The following is a 10,501-nucleotide window of genomic DNA, read 5'->3' as shown; positions in this document are numbered from 1 at the left end:
AATAACAGGTTTTATTCCAAAGAGAATCATGGGAAAGAAATCAAGATCATGCTAATTTTGTTTGTGAGCGGGGTGTTACTTGTTCAGGGCTGGGAACCTCAAATCTGTAGGGTGCTCTCTCCTAGCCCTGCCTCCCACTCAGCAACTAGACTTTTTGAAAGCTCCCATTGGTGCCCATGGGAGCTTTTTAGGAGCCTGATTGCTGTTATGTGGGATGATGTTCAGAGGGCTACAGCCGGGAAGGAAAGGATTAATTCTCCCCTCGCCACGCACTGCAACCCAAAAGAATCACCTCCAACATCCTTGCAGCAATTAGATTTTTTAAAGCTTCCATTGATGCTAATGGGAGCTTTTTTAAAAGCCTCATTGCTGGTGGGGGGGAATAATTGTATGTGAGAGAGAGAAAGACAGACAGACTGAGATTTGTGGTCCCACTCACTTTTGGCCCCAGCCGTGGGAGCGTTGCTATCGTTCTTTGCAGCTCTTGATTTCCCAGTAACTGGCATTAAAAGACATCATGCAGTCTGTAGAGCTGTTGTTCTAACCAGCAGCCATGAAATTCTTCCCCATGGATGTGTCTAATCCCTTTTTAATCCAAGGATTGGTCCTACCATTTGGTAGAGAGATGCGTCTGCCTCAGAGCTTGGAAGTAATTCGTTGCAAGTAACAAATTACTTGTAATTCATTACTTTTTTGAGGAACAAGTGGGTAATTATTACTTTTGTGGAGTAATTGTAATGTTTCCAGCATTACTTTGGGGCATTACTTGGGGGGGGGAGAAGCTGGGAAAGTCTTCTGCTCCTCTGAATTGTGGATGAAAATCACATGCTTCAAACTGGGTTTATGTGCAGCCTCGCTCTTCCCTTGTGCTCTGTGGGTGGGTAGGAGGCAATGAGGGAGGAGGTGGAGAGTGAGACAGGGTGGAGTGGAGAAAACAATTGTTTTAAAAAATGGATGGCATTGGTGAAGAATGGAGTGGAGAGATAGCCTATCTGGACCGGGATAGCCTGACCACTGTTGTCCATGCACTGGTAACCTCCAGGCTGGATTACTGCAATGCGCTCTATGTGGAGCTGCCCTTGTGGCTGGTCCGGAAGCTGCAGCTGGTGCAAAATGCGGCGGCAAGACTGCCCACTGGGGCAGGGTATCACCAACAGTCACCCCACTGCTGAAAAAACTGCACTGGCTGCCCATTTGCTACTGCGCGAAGTTCAAGGTTCTCGTTTTGGTGTACAAAGCCCTATACAGCTCAGGACCAGGATACCTGAAAGACCGTCTTACCCCTTATATACCCAGTTGTTCACTGCGCTCTGCAGATGAGGGCCTCCTGCAGATACCATCTTATCAGGAGGTTCATGCTGCACAATGTAGGAAACGAAGCTTTAGTGTGGCGGCACCTACCCTGTGGAATTCCCTCCCCTTAAATATTAGGCAGGTGCCATCTCTGCTATCTTTTCAGCGTCTTTTGAAGACCTTCCTCTTTCAACAAGCCTTTTAGGTTGAGACCTATCACAGTCTGTGTCTGTGTTAGAATTGCTTTTAATATATTTTCTTTAATAATATGTTTTTAACCCTTTTTTTAAAAAAAAGATGTTTAACCCTTTTTTAAAAAAATATGTTTTTAAAGCTTTTTAAAAAAATGTTTTTAATGTTGTTTTGTTTTGATGTATTTTAAGGTTTTTTATGATGTTTTAAAGTGTTTTTAGCATTTCTGTTTGCTGTCCTGGGCTCCTGCTGGGAGGAAGGGTGGGATATAAATCAAATAATAAATAAAATAAATAAATAGATAAAGGAGTTTTCCTTCAGTCGAGCCAAAACTGAATAGAATGATGTCATATTGTCTCACATTGTTCCATTTGATTGGGTCAACAGATGTATTTCCCAGGTTTGTCTGAGACCATCCAAGGATCCTATCATGTCTGATAATAAAATTTTGAAAAGCTCAGACAATAGGCCTTTATCTATAAATGATATGGGGGAAATAAAACGTTCAAAGCATGCTTATTGCATAATTATTGGCATAGAAATAAGATGTTGAACCTGATATAGTTGCAGTCATGTATGTCCAACAGTAGCCAGTTTGTCTTTATTTCAGTGTAAGACATGGGATTGACCAGAATACAAATAATTTAAAGAATAAAGTCCTTGTTCCTCCTAATCTTTTAATTGTGCAAAATTATCCTTATTATATATAAAGAAGGATGATTTAGAAAAGAAGTCTTTGGGGAAACATTGAATATGGAACATTTTGTCCATCCTTTCCATACTGCTAAGTCTGCGGGAGAAAAGGGTTATCTAACACCTTTTAAGAGGTTAACAAGAGAGGGAAGACCCTAATTTTACAGTTACAGTTAGATGCCATGCCTCCATCGGATGAGTTCCTGCAGGAGGAGTGCCACAGCAGACCCAAGAGAGGGAGCAAGTAGACTCCCCAAAGATGTAGCTCCAGACCTCCTGCCACTGGAATATGTTCAGGACACAGCTGGCGCCCCTCAGTCAGACTCAGAGAGTGAACAGGAGGCCCCTCTGTCCCCTGCAGAGCGAAGACACCTGTGAATAGCACAGCAACGCAGGCATTCTGGACGTTTAAGATTGCAAGCACCTGTACTTGGGAGTGGAGTTCAAAAGGCCATGAGAGGCCTTTTCCCCCACACACTGGATGCCGTGTCGGACCCCGGTGCTGGGCCTTCGCCAGCCTTGCCCGTGAGTTGGACCCTGTTGAGTATTTTGGACTCTGGACTGCCTTGCCAGACTTCACTTCCTAAAACCCAACTTGTATTGTTGCTCAGAAAAAGTCCCCAGCTCCTCTCCCCCTCTCCCTCATTATCCCCAAGCCCTGACAATTTACAACCCACCCCTGCCTGGCCAGCTGCTGGCTAATTGATTTACTGCACCATCATTCACCACTGTGCAGCTGGCAAAGACTGACATTAGAAGGGTACTCCATAATTCTTATGTAAATTTGTATTCATATTAGCAGAGACTGTCAACAGTCTGAGATGCATGTGTGCCAGTGTTTGCGTTTACCTAAGAAAGCAGGCTTTTGCCCTGCATTGAGATCACTGAGACTTAAGACTTAGTAAAATAAGAAAAGCTACTTTATTTATAGAAATACATAGGAGATAGGAAAGGCATATATAGTTCTAACTAACTAAGTTGGAGGCATAACGCCCAAGTTTAGGAATTGCCTTCATGGCTCAGGAGAGAGAGAGAGAGCAGAGACAAAGGTGTCTCCTTTCTCTTGGACAGTCAAAGAAGAGAAGAAGGAAAGGGCGGAAGGAGAAGGGGCAGATAAGCTTCCCTGAGCATATCAGTCTAACGACAGAAGGAAGTCAGTCAGAACATCACAGGTAAAGGTACTCAAGCCTAGCCATCTGGAGGACCCTAACTTTATCTCCCTTTTGGAACAGTGGCATCACTAGGGTTGGTGTCACCCCGTGCGGTAACTCATGGTGTCACCCCCCATGGGCCTCCTCCCGTACCAGACCTAGGGTGCCTAGGGGCAGGGCTGCTCTGGGTTAGGGTTGCCATATTGCAGTTCCACAAATCCAGGCAGGCTAATTTGCATATTATGCAACATATTTGCATATTATTTGCATATTATGCAAATATTTGCATATTAATATTTGGATTGTCCAGTTGTTTTGTTTTTGTGCCTAGGAATTATCACCAAAAACTGGGGAAAGATGTGAGAAATCTTTTTTAAAAAAACAACATTTTCAGCCTTAAATGCCTAGACTCTAGTTTCCAACACTATGGGATGTTGATTGATTGATTAAGAGGATTTATATCCTACCCTTCTGCTGTTAAAAACAGAGCTCAGCACAGCTTACAAATATAATAAAAACAATAAAAATACACAATCAATATAAAAACATAATAAAAACACAAAATAGCAACAAACATAAAGTAAGTCAGGGCAGCAGTACGGTTAACCATTACATATACGATATATTTCAGAGACGTGGTGGGTAAGAAAAACAAGCCAAAATGTTAGGAAAAGGAGTCTTTCACGCCACATACTCAGTTCGAAATACTGTTGCAGCAAGTTTTACAAGTTCCTCCAGTATTCCACTGGTGCAGGCACTCAGACATTCAAAGTATCTGTATGTTTCTTAGGTTTTATAAAAGCAGAGCTTTGCTTAACTCAAAATGTCTTCTCCCTTTGATCAACCACATCTACACAGGTTCCACCTCCCTACTCAAAATGAAACTGGGCCTGGAAGTGTGCAACAACCCCACACATACCTTGCTAATTAGATTACCAATGCCAGGATGTCTGTCTTATCAACTACTCTCCTGTCCCCCCCCCACCAGGCATCATGAAAGACCCAGTGCTGGGCTCAGAAAGAAAATAAATATCTGGTCCTCTTCAAAGTACTGATAAGCCTTTTGTTTTAATTAAAATAATAATTATAAGGTCTTGCTCTTATCACTAATGGGAGTTAATTATCTTGCATATGCTGCTGTTGCTTCTATGGCTGTAACGGAGTGAGGTTAAAGATAAGTGAAATGCAAATAGGAAAAAAAAACACAAAAGGCAGTAACACTTTCCTAAATGTAATACCATACCAACCACAACAAGATTCCTATGAGTAAGGCAGAAAACTAAGCATCTCACAACCAGTCAGGATTCCTAACCAAAAACCAAAAATATGATAAATGAAGAAATATTTATATAAGCATGACTATCAAATATATTTATTATTTACACAAACTGTAAAGATATTTATAGTGCAATCCTAAGTTTATTTATTCAGAAGCAAGTCCCAGTGTATTCAGTGGAACTTACTCAAACAGGGACAGAACTGCAACCTCAAGTGATAAGCAACTTCATTCACACAACCCAAAATTCTGAATCATGCCACTTTATGCTGTTTTGCAATTGTTTATACTTGTTTTTATGGTTATTGGATTTTAAATGGCTTTATTTCTTGTTGTGAGCTGCCTTGGTTTCCAACCCTACCTCACAGGGTTGTTGGAAAGACTACACACACACACACACACACACTGCAGATGTATAAATACATACAGCCCATATAATAGTTTATTGTCAAACCAGTTGGTCATTGCAGAAAAATCAGTATTAGTTTCCTACAGAATAAAAACTGTAATACCTAAGTAAGCCCTGCCTACTTGCTTTAAAATAGGACTGGAGGGAGGGGGACAGAAAGAGAACACAAACACAATTCTTTTTTACATTCACTCCAAAGTCCCATTGATTTTCAGCACATTCATAATCATGTCTACTCAAAAGTAATTCCTATTGAATTCAATGGGATTTACTCTGGACATATGGGATTAGCAATGCTTTTACCCCCACAAAAGCAAGTATTGGGAAGGTTTTCAAAACACTGCCCAGGATCTGACTCCTACACACAAGAGGGGGGAAAACTGAAATGTATATACTTACCCAATTTATGAGATTTTCAGATAAACAGGGGGGGAAACCACCATTTTCTGGCCTTGCAATGAGGTTTACTAGACACCGCCACAGGTCAACCAAACACTTCACTGATTGGCTGCAATCCTGAATGGGCGGGGTTAAAGCTATGAAGTGCTATACAGTAGTTTAAAAAAAGATTTAACGGGGGGGGCTGACGTTTTTATGTATATCTCGAGAACCGGACCACCTAGAAACTTAATTTTTTAAAAAATGAAAGCTGAGAATCCGGGCCAGCTAAGGGGCTAAACGGGCGCTGGGTGGCATGCAAAGAATCCGAGTAAAACCCAGCTAACCGTGCAATATGGCAACCCTACTCTGGGTGACACCCCCCTCTCATGGTGTCACCCTGGTGTGGTCCGCACTCCCCGCACCCGGCTAGTGACACCGCTGTTTTGGAACATAAACAAAAGAACAAACAGGAGTTGCTCTTGCCTCACTTCCAACAGAGACAAACACACCTCACCAGGGAGGGCATTCCACAAATGGGGAACTGCCCTGTCATTGTTCAGCACCAACTAGGCAGCCCACAGTGGCAGCACCACCAGCATGGCTCATCGTAGGGACTGAGGTGGTTGATTTTGGGGAAGGCTCTCTTTTAGGTATTTGGGTCACAAGCCATTTAGAGCTTTATATGTTGGTTTGTTGTTATGTGTCTTCAAGTCAATTGCAACTTATGGCGACCTCATGAATCAGCGACCTCCAAGAGCATCTGTTACAAACCACCCTGTTCAGATCTTGTACGTTCAGGTCTGTAGCTTCCATTATGGAATCAATCCATCTCTTCTTTGGCCTTCCTCTTTTTCTACTCCCTTCTGTTTTCCCCAACATTGTTGTCTTTTCTATATGCTGGTACTAACACCTTACATTGTGCTCAGTAGCTCACTAGCAGCCAGTGCAGAGCTTTTGGGACTGGTGCCTCATGGCCTCATCAGGCTGTCCCACTTCCCATCCTAGCAGCGTATTCTGCAGCCTCTAGATTGTCTTCAAGGGCAGCCCCACGCACATCATGTGGTTCCAGTCCTTTCTCTCTGATAGGCGCCAACAGGTAGCATTGGGTGACGAGGTTTCAGACCCTTGGCCTCTCAATTGTGGTATGCCACAGGGTTCTATCCTCTCTCCCATGCTATTTAACATCTATGTAAAGCCGTTGGGAGAGATCATCAGGAGATTTGGGCTGCAGTGTCACCAATATGCGGATGACACTCAGCTCTATCTCTCATTTAAATCTTCACCAGAGAGGGCTGTGGAGACCATGTCCAAGTGCCTGGAATCCGTGAGTGGATGGATGGGCAGGAACAGGTTGAAGCTGAACCCTGATAAGACCGAGGTACTACTTGTGGGAGACAAGGGAGGGTTAGGAGATGTTGACCTGGTGTTTGGTGGGGTGAAGTTGCCCCTACAGGACCAGGTCCGCAGCCTTGGGGTTGTTCTTGATTCCAAGCTGTCCATGGAGGCTCAGATTTCGGCTGTGAGCCGGGCAGCTTGGTATCAATTACACCTTATACGTAGGCTGCAACCCTACCTCCCTGTTCAACAGCTCCCGCTCGTAGTGCATGCCCTGGTCACCTCTCGATTGGACTACTGTAATGCGCTCTACGTGGGGTTACCCTTGAAAACGACCCGGAAATTACAGCTTATACAGAATGCGGCGGCACGCTTACTTACTAACAGCCGCCGATGGGATCACATCACGCCAGTGTTGTTTGACCTACACTGGCTGCCGGTTGTTTTCCGGGCCCGATTCAAGGTGTTGGTTTTAACCTTTAAAACCCTGTATGGTTTTGGCCCAGCTTACCTGAAAGAGCGTCTCCACTGCCACCAACTATGCCGCCCAACTAGATCAGCCACACAAGGCCTTCGCTCAATCCCTCCAACCAAAACAATTAGGTTGGTGGGTACTAGGGAGAAGGCCTTTTCTGTGGTGGCCCCCACTCTCTGGAACTCCCTCCCATGTGATCTCCGACATGCCCCTTCCCTAGATGTATTCCTCAAGGCCCTGAAGACGTGGCTATTCCAGCAAGCCTTTGAGGTCATTGGGTAAATCGCCATGATTCTGTCATTTATCGTATGTTGTTATTATAATTGCTTTTATATGTATTGATGACTGTCCAGTATTTCTATCTATTGTTATTAATGTGATTACATCTGTTATTATTGTATTTTATCTCTTTTAATGTACGTCTCCTAGAGTGGCTAATTGCCAGATAGGCGACAAACAAATTAAATATTATTATTATTATTATTATTATGTCAAGGACGCCACTCCCCTCAGCCTCACTTGTATAATCACAAGCGGAAGTATTTGTGCTTCTTTCATTGTCCACTCCCACCAATTCACTCAGAATGCTGTGAAAACCTCCTTGTAGCTGGTATAATAATTAATAATAAATTTAATTTCTGTGTCGCCTATCTGGCCAATGGCCACTCTAGGTGATGCACAAAATCGTTAAAACATAAGTAGGGTTAGGAGCGAGATGGACACCTAGAGAGGATGAACTTTTAAATAAGGTTGTGGGTTTGTTAAAAGGAACCTATATTTACATTGGGGTCTTAAAGGTGCTTGATGACAGTTTCTGAAGTCCCAATAGACACTGGAAGTGGCTTTCATCTCCGGGCAAATCTCCTGTATCTCCACCCCAGCCAAATACACCCACAACCTGATACAACTACTGGGGACATTCCACCTCTGACTCCCAAAACTCCTCCAGTTGCACTTCTGGCTGCTTAGACACAGTTTAGCCAACTTAAAAAACCCTTTTGGTAGCCTTCCTCTGGTAAGACCTTTGCACAGGGCAGCCTAACTCAGCCACTGGCTCCTCCTCCGGATCTTCACCTGACAAATATTAGTAACACACTATGCATTTCCCTCAGCTTGTCTCTCTGGTCTTTTTCCTCACACCACCCTCATCAATTCCTTTCTCCCTTCAAGTCAAATCTCTACTGGCTGTCTTGAACTGACAGTTCACTCCCAAGTGACCCTGGCCTTGGACATCTCAGATGCATATGTTTAGGAACCCTGTCTGTTTTCTGGGATATTTTTGGTAATGTCTGTAGAGCCAATCAGAGTCTGCTGCCAGTTACCCAGACCAATCAGAATGAATTTACCTGATCCAGGCCCCGCCCAATACATTCTCAAAGCAATCATAGAATCATAGACTAGTGGAAGGGGTCTGTAAGGCCATCAAGTCCAACCCCCTGCTCAGTGCTGCCATCCAACTTAAAGCAACCCCAACAGCTGGCTGCCTCCTGTATGCCTTCAGTGTTGAAGAGCCCACCACCTCCGTAGGTCATTGGTTCCATTGTTGTACCTCTCTCTCTCTCTCTCTCTCTCTCTCTCTTTCCCTTCTCAGAATCCGTCCTCAAGGCACTTCCACTAAACAGGCTTGCAGCAGAGTAACAGAGCCAGGCCTCGGACTTTTGTCAATCACCCAAGTCAAAACACAAACATAAGCAGACATCTAGACAGCATTTCTCCACACAGTGCATTGCGGTAGTCCAGAGAGGAGGTTACCAGAGCATGAACGGCTGATGCCAGGCTCTGCCGCCTTCAGTGTATCCCGTAATAATGATGGGTGATGATGTTCTAAGCTATGGATTTCAAAGAAATTTCTCTAGTTGCAGATTTTTCTAGTAATAATGAGTTTGGGTGGAGTGAACTAAAAGAGGATTAGACAAATTCATGGAGGATAAGGCTACAGTGGCTACTAGCCACAATGGCTCTGCTCTGCCTCCACTGTCAGAGTCAGGATGCTTCCAAATAATACCAGTTGCTGGAAACCACAGGAATTGAGAGTGCTTCTTGCACTCAGGTCCTGCTTGTGCACTTTCCATAATGGGCACCTGGTTGGCCACTGTGAGAACAGCATGCTGGACTAGATGGGCCACTGGCCTGATCCAGCAGGCTCTGCTAACGTTCTTATGACTTCATTCTAAAGTACCTGTAACAAGTGTGTGGTCAGATACAAAGAACATCCCAATATTAGAACTGTTTCGTTTAGAAGTTAATGGTTTGGAGATTAAAATGTGATTTCCTCATACAAATATTACTTCTACTTGAGTAGTCTTTAGAAAGTGGATGCAGTGGATTAGAAAGTGGATGCAGTGTTGCCGTTCCCTGCTATGGAACATCTTCCAGGAGAGGTTCAGCAGGCATCCTCGCTTTTGACTTGCAGATATCTTTTCAAGACTTATTCTTTCTTATGCACACATATTCATTTGCACACATATTCATTTTCACTTCATATGCACACATAATCATTTTATGCACACTTTCCCCTACCATGTGCATTTTTGTAAGCATTGTTTGGCTGACAAACTGCACTGCAAAACTCAAATAAGTTTGAATGTCAAAGGATGGCTGTGTTTCAGTTCTCATATTGTTTTGGAAAGTGCAAATTTGATAGATTCTGCCTGAAATGCGAACTGAATCGACTTTCTTGCCCATCCCTACAATATTACCTTCAGTTCCATCAAGACAGCTTCTAAAAAGACCAATTGATTGTTACTTGGTGTGTATATGTTTCTAAAAGTTTATTTTTCATCTCCTAATGTTCTTGGGTGTCAAGGGCCGGCTAAAGATCACCCCCACAGGGAGTGGCTCAGGGGTTTCGTGCCCTGCCACCTGTGCAGCCATGGGCAAGCTGCAGAGTCCCAAGGAGCCCAGTTGCCCCCTAGCTGTCAGTTGCGGACAAGGAAGGGGCTGGCTTGTTTAGCTGTGGCAAGCTGAGCAGGCCCTAGCCAGCTGGGGAGGACTAGCCTCAGAGGGAGGCAATGGTCAACCCCCTCTGAATACCACTTACCGTGAAATCCCTATTCATAGGGTCGCCATAAGTAGGGATCAACTTGAAGGCAGGCCATTTCCATTTTTACTCTAAATCCTATCTTGTCACCAATCCATATGGGAATCCCCGGGACTCTGAAATACGAAGCCCCACCTTTAGAGCTCATAGCAGGATAGCGTTGGCTTTTCTTTCAGTGTGTTTCTTGTATACAGGCAATACTGAACTTAGTTTTCTTTAGTGTATTCCATGCTGTCCTTTTAATTGCAATCCCCAA

General features: G+C 43.9%; 1 protein-coding gene across 1 annotated transcript in view; it reads right to left on the bottom strand.

Annotated features, from left to right (window-relative positions):
• Window positions 1–10,501, bottom strand: part of LOC133373811 (lipocalin-like) — a 390,232-nt gene that overhangs the window by 273,244 nt on the left and 106,487 nt on the right. The window lies entirely within an intron of this gene.

This window comes from Rhineura floridana, chromosome 20, assembly GCF_030035675.1.
Source record: "Rhineura floridana isolate rRhiFlo1 chromosome 20, rRhiFlo1.hap2, whole genome shotgun sequence".
In the NCBI taxonomy this organism is placed as follows: Eukaryota; Metazoa; Chordata; class Lepidosauria; order Squamata; family Rhineuridae; genus Rhineura; species Rhineura floridana.
The sequence above is the reverse complement of the archived record's forward strand: the minus strand, read 5'-3'. Positions and strand labels throughout refer to the sequence as shown.